Source organism: Eptesicus fuscus, chromosome 4 (assembly GCF_027574615.1).
Source record: "Eptesicus fuscus isolate TK198812 chromosome 4, DD_ASM_mEF_20220401, whole genome shotgun sequence".
NCBI lineage: Eukaryota > Metazoa > Chordata > Mammalia > Chiroptera > Vespertilionidae > Eptesicus > Eptesicus fuscus.
In genome coordinates this window covers 47,098,643-47,110,010 of record NC_072476.1, presented here as the reverse complement: position 1 = coordinate 47,110,010, position 11,368 = coordinate 47,098,643, and positions in this window count along the sequence as shown.

The following is an 11,368-nucleotide window of genomic DNA, read 5'->3' as shown; positions in this document are numbered from 1 at the left end:
CAGACCAGGTGGCTTAAACAACAGACATTTATATTCTCACAGTTCTGATGGCTGGGAAGTCCAAGATCAAGGTGGCAACCAATGCAGTTTCTGGTGAGAACACTCATCTTGGCTTGAAGATGGCCATCTTCTCTCTGTGTGCTCACATGGTCTGTCCTCAATGCGTGTGCTCAGAGAGAGAGCTCTGGTGTCTCTTCCTCTTCGAAACAAGGCACCAGCCCAATCAGGTAGGGCCCACCCTTATGATCTCATTTAACTTTACCTCCTAAAGGCCCTATCTCCAAATACAGTTAGGGTTGGGTTAGGGTTTCAATACTCGAAATTTAGGGGGCACACAATGTAGTCCATTGCAGTCCCTTAACTGCAGAATGAATAAATAGAATCTGGTACATCCATGCAATGAAATACTCAACAATAGAAAGGGACAAATTATTGAAACATAAAAATGTGGGTGAATCTCAAATGCATTATGCTATGTGACTAAATCCAGATTGAAAAGTCATTATACCGTATGAACTCATTTATAGGATGTTCCAGAAAAGGCAAACCTATCGCTGCAGAAAACAGATCAGTATAACTAAGGAATAGAGAAGGGTTTGACACAACGGGATGTGGAGGAATGTTTTGGTGTGATACAATTATTTCATATCTTCATTGTGGCAGTGGTTACATGACTGCATATGTATATCAACACTTGCAAAACTGTATACTAATTTATGGTATCTAAATTAATTTTTTAAATGAAAAAAAAAACACCTATTCTATTCTATACTTTATCAGCTAGTTATAAGGTAATAATGTCTATTAATGATTCAATAGTTCTTCCCTACCAAGGGTTTCTTATTTTTACTTTTTTAATATAACAGAGCCTACCAGGAAAAGATAACTAAAGCAATGAATCTCAACAAAAGTTTAGGGAAAGATTTTTTTTCTTAGAGTAAGGATGTCCTTTGTGTAAACCCACAAGCAGAAAGTCACTTACTGAGCCTCCAAACCACCCAACTAATATTATTGCTAGCCAGGGTAAAGGAGGAATCTTTGGAAACAGCCCTGTTCTTTCTTCCTGGGAGCCAGCTTTCTAAAAGAATGGACGAAGCCATCAAAGGGAATCGGAGAACACAACCCAACCTGCTGTGTCCTGTAGCAACACCTGCCCAGGGGAGGAAAGCTAGGGTTTCATAACCCTCCCCTCCCCTCTCTCTACTTTCCTGCCATCTGCCCAGGGTCCACACAGCAACCAAATATCATTTCTACCATGTTTTACCACCAACAAAAGAAAAACAAACTGATGAGCCACGCCCTTTGTTATAGCAACATCAGGAATTTTTTTTAAGCCCCACCAAGCAGGAAGTTAACAGATGAAAGCCACAGTCGCTAATGGAACTTCTCGTAGAGAAAACAAGTAGCATGGCATTGATAGGCTTTCCATTTGATATGAAGTGAAATCTGTTTAAAGTGTTTTTAGGGAATCATCAGACTAGAAATCACCAGAGTGGAAAGGTCGACCTGTCCGTGATGAAAACAAAAACTATTTTGCTTCAAAATAATATCACCCACCACTTAGATTCCTCTCATCAATCCCCCGATAGCCAGCTTTGCACACTGTGGAAAGGTGGGCGCCAAGTCTGTTATCCACACTTTTCGAAGCTGGAGATGTAGTCTGAAGAGTAGACAGCAGTGGGGGTGGGGATGTACAGATTCCTCCAATGCTCCTGGCGGAACTGTGGGCCTGCATTCTACCCTCCGGAACTGAGCCTCCAGCTCTTCCTGTGAGTCTGAGCATTGTGTACGTTGGGTACGGCTGCCCTGGAAGAAAGCATGACCACTGTGAAGAATATATCTGCAAGACTGCTGAGACTCAGCTTAGCTGTACATGCTTGTTGCTTCATTTCTGCAGCCTCAGAGAGCAGCTCCGCATTGCCTTTGTCAGGCCTGGACTGCCCAATGATACCCTCGGAAAATCGACTCCTTCCTGCCCCTCTCAGCCAGTCACTCATCCCTATTTTTAGGATTCCCTAGCAACTGAGAAGTCTGTTATTCCATAACTAATATTTTGCATTCCTGAGTTCATTACTACACTTATCATCCCTCTCCCTTCCCCAAAATGTATCTTATCTTCACTGAAAATTATCTCCCCAAATGCATGTCATATTGTTACTGCCACTTCTCCAGGGACAGGAAAAGCACATTCATCAGAATCTGCCCTGGGCCTCATAACTCCCGGATTCAGGAAATTCCTCCTATGTCCGCCCTAAACGCCTTCTAATGAAGTTGAATCCTATTTCTACCTCCCCATCTTCACCAGAGATGAGGAATAGCAGATCAGCATTCTCTTTATGTGCTTTCATTTTACTTTATTAGAAACAAGAAATGCACAATTTTTAAAAGCAATTATTTGCTTTTGAAAAAGCCACAGGGCAAGAGAGCTGCACCTGCCCCACCATGGCCCCAGTATTGGAGGAAGTGGAGGGAGAATTTCAGGCCTAAGGAATTCTGCCATTTTTGTTATAAATCATAGAAACGTTTGTGCTACTGTTGTAAGATGTTACAAGATAATGGAGTGGGGGGAAATCTCTGTCTTTTTTACCTCAGCATAATTTTGAATCATTCAGTCTTGGCAGGTCTAGTTTTCACCCAACACTCCCTCGTACTAACAGCTTGCTCCTATTCTCAGCTTGGTGGGAATGTTTGACTGTGTTATATATTTTCGGAAAATCAGGTAGAGCCATTGAATGCACAAATGAAGAAGCTAATTTTATAGTTATTTAAGATCATGCTAACCTTAAAAAACTAAATCTTCCACCATAAAAAAATAATTTTAAATGTATCATATTTATTATGAACATTTTTTTCTGATGATAAATTGACAATATGTTTTTTTTACCATGAGAACTTGACAATAGCCGGTTCTACAGTGAGCTTTCAACAAATACCAGTGTACTTTCAAGTTGGACAGTGTGGGTTCTAGATTACTGATACAGAACCTCTACTTCTGCTTTTCTGTGGCACCTGGTTTGCTCCCCTGAAGAATTCATTGAAGACGTTCTTTGAGCCAGGCCCTTCATTTTCTTGCCAACTATTTGAAGCTTTGCCCAGTGCAAAGCTCTAATCATTCTAGTACTTAATGGAATGACACAATGGGAATGTGCGTAATTGGCATTAGCATGGGCTCTGTGGGACCATGACTTCTAAACATTTTTATATAGATTAGAATATACCTTGGTTTGACATTAACTTCCGCCAAATAAGCTAAAATAGAAAATTAATGGAGGTAGAAGAGGGCATAGAGTGGATAAATGTCGATGGAAAATTAAATTAAATTAACAGCAACTAAGAAAATGAAAGATATTGTGGGATTCTGGGTAAGTCAGGGACACTGATGGGCTCAAAGAGCCCCTTTTACCCAGACTATTACATGCCACTTAACAATCCAATGGAATGTTCACTATTATGCCAATTACTACCAAGATTAAGGTATGTGCAGATTTAACACTTCTACAACTTTACCATCAGAATCTGCCTTTTAGATATTATCATCTGCTCTTAGTGAATGGTTAAGGTCAGGACTAAATGTCTTCTAACAGCTTCATCCATATTAATATACTTTTTTCCAAAGAATTATTTTCATTCTCAACCACACATACCAAATGTTGTAAATAATTTTTATTGTTATCTAAAATAAGCCAAAAAGACCACTTTTGCATCAGCCAGCTGTACGTTGGAACAAAAGTATAATTTTGACAAAATTATTTAGACTGCCTCAATTTTCAGAATCACTTTGCTCCTCTGATGCTCTGGTAGTTTTAGCCAAAGGCTGCTCTGGAAGATACCACCCAGAAGGTTCTCTGGGTCCTCAGAGGTCTTTGGTCCCCTAATTCCTTGGGAAAGCTTTCAGCCGAGCAGCTAGAGGAGGAGCTAGGAGCTGCCCTCCTCTCTGCCAGCTTTTTAGTTCATCGGAGAACTAACAACTCTCCTTTGTTTCAGAAAGCACAGAGAATCTCCATGCTTTCCACGGCTGCTCTTCCTAACTTCCCGGCGTCAGGATTTGCTGGTTCTAAGTAATGTAGCCCTCACCCCATTTCCCCTCCCCTGTTCCTTTCTGCCTCCCGCCAGCAAGAGCAAAGAGTGGGCGTCACATGTCTCCAGACCCAGCCAGGAACAAATTAAATTCTGGTACCCAGAGGGGCCATTTTGTTCCCTTACTAAGGGCAAGTCCAGCATTTTCTTTGTTTAACACCTGAAAGGCCAGATTGTAATAGGGATTGTAATACAGCTAGAGACAGCACATCCGAGTAGTTCCTTATGGGGCGATTGTGCCAAAAGGTTCTACTTCATTCTATGCAGCGCCCATGAGCTAATTTGTGAAAGAAGACTTTGGCCCTGAGCACATTTCTTCCAAGTATGTAGGAAAGTTAGGTAAATATTATGCAAGTTACTTTGAAGCTAGTACTCTATATTCCCTTCACTATCTGTTTAATAACTGTTTTAAAATATCATGTTTTGAAGGGAGCTTTGTTTTTCTCAGCTCTTTCCCCCCATCTGCTACATTTTGTAACAAAGCCATAATCTGGTGTTTATGAGATTAATTGCTGTGGAAGTTCATGCAATGCTCTGCTGCGGTGCTTCACGGAGACAGCCTGGGTCAGTAACCGGGGTTGAAGCAGAAGTATCCTATATAATAAAGAGGTAATATGCAAATTGACTGTCACTCCAACACACAAGATGGCTGCCCCCATGTGGTCAAAGATGGCCGCACCTATGTGGACACAAGATGGCCCCCACAAGATGGCCAGCAGGGGAGGGCAGTTGTGGGTGATCAGACCAACAGGGGAGGGCAGTTAGGGGTTACCAGGCCGGTAGAGGAGGGCAGTTGGGGGCGACCAGGCCTGTAGGAGACAACAGTTGGGTGGGACCCAGGCCTGCAGGGGAGGGCAGTTAGGGGCAATTGGGCTGGCAGGGGAGCAGTTAGGCGTCGATCAGGCTGGCAGGGGAGTGGTTAAGGAGTGATCAGGCTGGCAGGCAGAAGCGTTTAGGGACAATCAGGAAGGCAGGCAGGCGAGCAGTTGGGAACCCACAGTCCTGGATTGTGAGAGGGATGTCCAACTGCCCAATGGGATCAGGCCTAAACGGGCAGTCGGACATCCCTTGAGGGTTCCCAGATTGGAGAGGGTGCAGGCTGGGCTGAGGGACACACACCCCCATGCATGAATTTCATGCACCAGGCCTCTAGTTAAACTATAGTAAGCACTTGAAAAAGTAGGATATTTAATAAATAGGATCCATTTTAGAATTAATATGCACTCACCTTTGTACTCATATATTGCTTAGTTGCAGGTGCATTCTAAAAGCTTAGACCAAAGCAAATTCTATTTGAAAAGGCCTATTGCTTAGGAAATGAAATTGCATGCAAACGAAGAGATGAGGCTATTGTATTTTAAAGTGACCTTCATTGCATGTCCCAGCATAAAGTATTTTTAGAAAAATAATTGACCTCCACAAGATTAGTGGTGTGTGTGTGTGTGTGTGTGTGTGTGTTGGGGGAGTGAGGAATTAGTGTGGGAGGAATGACAGAGCTCTGTAATATACTAGTAAGACACTTCTACCTTAAATAATAATTTTCTTAAAGCCTTTTATTCCTGCCACTAGAGTGAAAGGAAAGACGGCCTTTCTTTCTCAGCAGCTCCCTGCCTTCCCATTTACTCAACCAACCCCTCCCGGTTCCCACTTCTGTCCTGGGAGACTACATTGTCACTGCCCTACTCGGCAGACCACTTGCGCCCTGTTGGACTTTCCCACAGGTAAGATGAGAAAGGACTTGGACCGAAGAAGACTTCTCATTGGCAATAATGTGAGCTTTGACTAATGGTAAAGGAGGACACTGGATGAAGGAGGAACGTCTCCGACAGCAAGCTTGCTCGGGTGAATGCTTGCCCAGCTTTCCCCCATCATCCAGTTATCTCCTTCCTGCTTTGGCATCACCAACTTTACTCATTGCCGCATTCCTGTGCCTGATTTTGCACGCTGCCTCTTAGCTGCCCTTTGTCACTTTGTCCTCTCACTCATCAAAGGAAAGGGGAAAAGCAGTGTATTGTTTGAGAGATTTGGCCTGGATTATTTAGTAAATGCTTATATTTTCAAGTCCCTCTTCTTATCTCCTTGTTTTCCTCAGTGCGCTTCCTGAAGTAAGCTCCTGTCTTCCAACATATTATTTACAGGCTGGCACTTAGCATACCATAGGTGCATAATAAATGTTATTATATTTGGTCACATAAAGATAATTAATGGGGTGGATAATGTGCCCTGGCCTCTGAAGAAGCTGCATCATCATTGGGCCACTGTCAGCTGGGAGAAGCTGAAAAGTTCTCTGGTGCTCTGACGGGTGAAATGTGCCCACAGGCTCCAAGCGTGAATGACAGAACCCACAGACACTGCCCGTACTGTTTTACTGAGCTCACATCTGAGTCATACTGCTGTCCACCGGGTACATGATTTAAGGGAGAATATGATAGCGTAATGGATTTAAAACTCACCATCTAGCACTCCAGCAGGAAAAGAGACGTTTTAACTCGTTTTTCTGTAATGGAATTGAACTTGACTCTAAGCACCCATTTTAAAAATGTTTTTATTATTGATGTTAGAGACAGAGGAAGGGAGAGGGAGAGAAACATCTATGTGAAAAGGTAACACACCCCGTAGTGGGGATCAAGCCCAAAACCCGAGCATGTGCTCAAACCAGCGACCTCTCGGTGCATGGGATGATGCTCAACCAACTGAGCCACGCCAGCCGGGCTCAAACCCCATTTTTAATGATGGGGAAAACTCAGTCTTGTCATTTTCAAGGTAACTGTATCATTGCATTTTCATAGTCTCTTGGAGTAGATATTCAGTCCAATTAAAGATTTAAACTCGACGCATTTAAAGCTCAAATTCAATATCAGAGCTGTTCTCCACTCTCAAGGGCTCTCCTCTTCTCTTCCCCTCAGGATGTATGTGGGTGCAGGGGAAGAAGGGAGAGTCTTCTTGAGCCCCACATGCCTCTGTCCCTGCTGTAGCTGAAGGTTTTGCAGCTGAATAATTTGTGTCTTAATATAATAAAGGTCCACCACTCCCACCCCCTTCAGCCCCTCCTAGCTCAAGTGAAGCTTGGACACACAACCTCATCTTGATCCGTTGGGCGGACACCTTAGAGCCTGTGCTATAGGTCACCTTGCCCCACGGCAAGACAACCCTGTCTTCCCACTGCTGGGGCCTGTTGGAGAGCTCCCTGTCCAGGCACTGTCTCCTGCCTTCTCTCTGCTTAACTTACCACACCTGCCATTTCTGCTCTGGGCTCCAGAGAAAAGGGTCAAAGGGCACTCTGCTCCAGGGTTTCCAAGCTTATCTAGGGGTCTCTATGTACTACAGTGAAAAGAGAGAGGTGTCTGAAGCTGTCCTCGGGGTAAGGTAGAAGTGAACCAGGGAGCAGTATAAATATTCTCAGCTAAACTTTTATGCTGTCTTCATCTCTTTCTGAGTTCCTTTCCTTGGCTCTTACCTCTTTTCTATGATTTGCAGATATTTTAGAAGATATATTACCACAATCCACTCTTTATTTCAAAACCAAGTAACTTTGTAAATACTCCATCAAATAAAGGCAGCACACAGGTTTTAAGAGCAACCTTGCAAATAAAATGAAAAATCAAATTGTAATCAAGTATTATATTTTAAAATACGATTCTTATTCTTCGTAATAATAGCTGAAATCCAAATTCTGACATGATTCTTAGTGAAATCTAGCATTCTCTTAGTTGAGCTTGCAGATTACTTTGCAGCTTCAGGTTCTATCATTTTCCGCCTGATGACTCATGCAACTTCATTCTTGCTGGTCTCGGCTTCTTTTCTGTGGGTGAGGTGATAGCAATAGATAATTTCAGCACCTCTAGCACGTCAGTTCCCTAGCAACTTCTCCAGGAGGTGCTCCTAGAGTAAGAAGCTATGATCTGGGAACCAGGCCAAGGTGCTTTTGGTGTGTCAGGGTGGGGGCTTCCAGGGACACTGAGGCCTGGCAGACACCTTTTTCACTACAGTGAATAAGCAGGCTACTCTGGAGGCATACAGGCTGTGGTCTGGAAGGCCCTCAAGTGTCACTGAGAGCCGTGTTTCCTGGGAATGGTGTCCTGGAACAGCCACTTTTACTCGCCTTGGATTTCTCTGGGGACTTCTTTGGCCTCCCCGTAGCTGGAGGCACAGAACACCTAGTGCTTCCTCCAAGGCCACCTCCACCCCCCTCAGTACTGGGGACGTTATAGAGAAACAAGTGAAATGTCACACTCCCTACAAGGCACAAGGTAGATGGAATAGGGTAAGAACCCAGTCAGAAGAGACTGGGGGGACCCATGCCAGCTCAGCTTCACTGAAAAAGGGGTGGTTTTTCTAAAGGGAAATGAGACTCTAGAAGGCAGTGAATTTAGGCACAAAAAGATTTTTTTTGTCCCTTTTCAGGAACATGGAGAGAGGTCCTAAGTTGCCTTCTATGGAGACATAAGAAAAGAGGCACACACTCACTGCTTTGCATCTCAAAAGGATATCTGAAGGTCTCCAAGTGAGAAAGCAGGAATAAAGCCCAGGACAAATGAGAAATCAAAACATAGGCCTCTTGACCTGTTCTACTGGTGAGGGAAATTGGAGAGACCCTTCATTCTGAATCCAACTCTGCCTCATCAGGCAAGGACTAAAGACCCCAGGGACCCTGGCATCCAGAACTCCAGACTGTCCTTATTGCCCTGAAACCAATAATGCTTCCCTTTCCTTCCAGAGCTCACTCTCCTGCCCCATGTAAGCATTCCTGGAAGGTGACTCGACCCATTTACCAATCCCTGTTGCTCACTTCCCCTTTTGTATAATCCCCTGGACTTTGAGTCACAGAGTTGTTAGTGCCTTACTTTTCTCCCTTTTCTACCCCCATCCTTCTTGATAGGGACACTGGAAGAAGCACAATAAAATCCCCACATATATGTTCTTAAAAAAAAAAAAAAGCCACTCTAAATAATTATGAGGTAGGAATCACAAATGTGTAGGTTCAGAATGAATAAAAATGTCAACTACTTCAATGTTATGCAAATAGATACTTGTGGCTTGTGATAAAATTGCTGAAGACAGCCTCATGCAGAGATTCAAAAAGTACTGTATGCCAAATAACAGAACTGCTGATGTGCTCTGAAAAAGCTGAGTTAGATGACACAAGCAGTGGTCCTCATGTTGGCAAAGATTCTGACAACGGTACATGTGAAGAACTTAGATGAAACTATGTCATGATATGCGACAGAAAAAAGCAACACTCTTAAATGTTTATATCATTTTAAATAATATGGGATTTTTATAATTACTAATTATAGCAAAGTTTTGAAAAAGAGACATTGACTGCCTTGCTATATCCCTAGAAGTGTATATTATACTCAAGTTGGCTTAAAATAATTTAAAATGTTTTTATTGATTTATTTTTTTAAATGAGGGGTCTCTTTATATCCAAGATTGCCTTATTTTCAGACATATAAGGTATACAGTGAGTAGGGTAGCTAGTAATCAGCCAAACACTTACCACCTTGAGTTCAAGGTAGAGCAAGCCTCAGCCTGAGACTTCCTCTAAGCTTTCTGCTTCAGAAATTTATTAAACACTGGGTGTCTGTGGTCCTCTGAGTTACACCTTTCCTCCCCAAAAAAGAGTAGTTCATAGCCTTGACATAGAAGGCCTTATTTTAAAATCCTAACACAACCCATATATATATATACACATGGTGAATTGATTTTCTAAAATGGTTAAAAGACAATTCAGTAAAGAAAGAATAGTTTCTTCAATAAATGGTGCTGGAACACTGGGGTCCGTATGCGAAGAAGAAGAAGAAGAAGAAGGAGGAGGAGGAGGAGGAGGAGGAGGAGAAGGAGGAGGAGGAGGGGGAGGGGGAGGAGGAGGAGGAGGAGGAGGAGGAGGAGAAGAACCTCAACCCTTATCTTATACCATGTGCAAAAATTAATACGAAAGTAGATCATAGGCATAAATTTACAACCCATAATTATAAAACTTCTAGAAGAAATCATAGGAGAAAGTTTTTTGATCTTGTGTTAGGCAAGATTTTTTAGATACAGCAAAAAATGATTCATTAAAATTAAAACGACTGATAGTTGGGATTTCATCAAAATATTAAAACTCTTCAAAATTCACTGTTAAAATAAAAATATAAGCTACAGACTGAGAAAAATATTTGTAAAGTACATATTCTTTAAAGATGTGTATCCACATATATAAATAGCTCTCTAAACTCAATAACAATAAAATAAAAAACACACCTATTAGGCCAAAATCTGGAACAATGAGAACACCAAATGTTGACAAGGTGTGGACTAACAGTAACTCTCATTCATTGCTGGTGGGAATGCAAACTTTCTTACAAAACTAAACAAACTCTTACCATACAATTCAGCAATCATATTCCTTGGTATTTACTCAAAGGAGTTGAAAACTTATGTCCACACAAAACCCTACACACAGATGCTTATAGCAGCTTTATTCATAATTGCCAAAACTTGGCAGCAACCAAGATGCACTTCAAGAGGTGAATTGATAAGTAAACTGTGGTATGTCCAGACAATTAGATACTATTCTGAAAAGAAATGAGCTATCAAGCCATGAAAAGACATGGAAATTAACTTAAATGCATATTACTAAGTGAAAGAAGTCAATCTAAAAAGGCTACAAACATAATGATTTTAACTATATGATATTCTGGAAAACTACAAGACAATAAGAACATCAGTGGTTGCTGGTGTGGGAATTTAAATAGGCAGAAAACAGGATTTTTAGGGCTGTGAAAATACTCTGTATGATACCATAATGAGGGATACATGTCCTAAGGTATTTGTCCAAACCCATGGAATGTGTAATACCAAGAGTAAACCCTACGGTAAACTACGGACTTTGGATGATTTTGATGTTGCCAATGTAGGGTTATACTTGGTAATAAATGTATATAGTACCACTCTGGTGAGTGATATTGATAATGGGGGAGGGGAAAGTTATATGGGAAATCCCTGTACCTTCCTCTCAATTTTTTTAATTTTGTTATTATTATTATTATTATTATTTTGTTAATGCTCACCTGAGGATAGTTTTCTGTTGATTTTTAGGAAGAGTGGGAGATAGAGGGAAAGACAGAGAGAAACACATTGATTGGTTGCCTCCTGTAAGAGTCCTGGCCAGGGCCCGGGCCAGGGAGGAGCCTGCAACCAAGGAAACCCGGGACCCTTTGGTCTGCAGGCCTAGGGTCCTTCCTTTCAATTCTGTTGTGACCTAAATCTGCTCTTTAAAAAAGAGAGAGAGAGCGAGCGAGAGAGA